Here is a 1809-nt window from a genome sequence, read left to right as displayed (position 1 = left end):
TATTAATTTATGCTAATTAATTAATTTAATTGTTATATTAACTAATTATAATTATTATTTTATTTATTCATTTTAAATTTATAAATATCCTAGTGTTTTAATATATTAATATAATTATTTTATATATATAATAACCATTATTATAATAAATATTTTTAATAATTCAGTTTATATAATATATTTAACGATTAATTAATTTATTGACATTTTTATATATTAAACATAGTTTAATAAAATTATATGGTATATAATTAATTCATATAACATATTTTAATATTTAATATATTTATAATTAATTGATATTTTAATTAATTAATATTTTATTTATTATATTTGATTAGTTTGTTTATTTAATATATATTTAATAATTTATTCATGTAATATACTTTAATATTTTATTTAATTAATAAATATACAATTTATTTGCTAATATATATTTTATTATTTATTTAATATAATTAATTTACTTAAATAGTGCTTATATTTTATTATATACTTAATTAATATTTAATTTATTATTTAACATATTTAGTGCATTTAATTTATTCATTTTTAACCTATTTAATATATTCATTTTATTTATTTAATAATTTATTTAAATATTTATTTGTTATTTAAAATATAATAAAGACTTTTCTTAAACACATTATTAATAATTAATTTATATTAAATTTAATTAATATATAATCACTTTATTTAATTTTATTTAACTTTTATAATTAATATTTCTTTTTATTTGCTATAATTTGTTTTATTTATCTATATTTTAACTGTAAATTATATATAAATTATATTCATTTTTAATAAATTATGTTGTCATTAAATTATTAATTTTTGAAATATATAGGATAAATCATGAGTCTTATTCTATTCTATTATATGTAAGACTCATTTTGTTGGTGTTAATTATGTGAATATGTGTAAATCATTTTTATGCGAATTTTTTAGACAGTAAATATTACTTCACATAGCTTTATAATATTATGAAGAAAAGCTTGCTTTTTATGAGTGCAACATAAAAACAATTTTTTTCCCTCTAGTATATGCACACTTATATATAAAAAAAAAAAATGATAACCTGTAATTATGTTCACAACTTTTTTCTATAGATAAAATAATTTGAAATTATGATACTACCTGTTTAATGTTACGCTGAAGTTTCTTTTTGTAGAATTTTTGTTAAATTTAAGAAGTCTCATACTTTTTTTTTTTTCCAGTTTATGTTTTTATTAGACTTACAAATACTAATGCATATGATAATGTTAAGTACATGCTCATGGGGTTCTTAATTTGTAGGTATGAATATACACATGATTATTGTCTCAGTAACATTTTGAATCTTTTAATCGCACAAATTATGGGAGAATACATTTTTCTTCTGGTTTTACAATTTTTCAAGTTGTATGACATACATATAATGAATTACATTTGAAAAAAATGGAATATGTATATGAATAGAGAACGGTTTAGACAAATCAACTGTTGTAGTACAAAAGGAACCAACTCGTAGTTGTCTGTAATTGGGTATTTTTACTTCACACTTTAGATATATTTTTCTGCGCTAAAACTGGGAATTTCCTAATTACGAAAATGTAAAGATAAATGAAGCATTTTTGTCCTTGGTTCTTTAGTATTTCTAGAGATCATATTTTTTAATGAATTAGCCTCATTTTTCCTTTGAAAGAACACAACCATATTGAAAAGCATGGAACCATGACACGTTCCACCCCTTTTTCCTTTTTTTTAACAACAGTTAAAAATTTATGTAGAAACAGCTTAAATTCATTCAACGCAACAGTAGAAAGAGTT

Source organism: Plasmodium inui (genome assembly GCF_000524495.1).
Source record: "Plasmodium inui San Antonio 1 unplaced genomic scaffold supercont1.3, whole genome shotgun sequence".
Taxonomy (NCBI): domain Eukaryota; phylum Apicomplexa; class Aconoidasida; order Haemosporida; family Plasmodiidae; genus Plasmodium; species Plasmodium inui.
Note: the sequence above shows the minus strand (reverse complement) of the source record.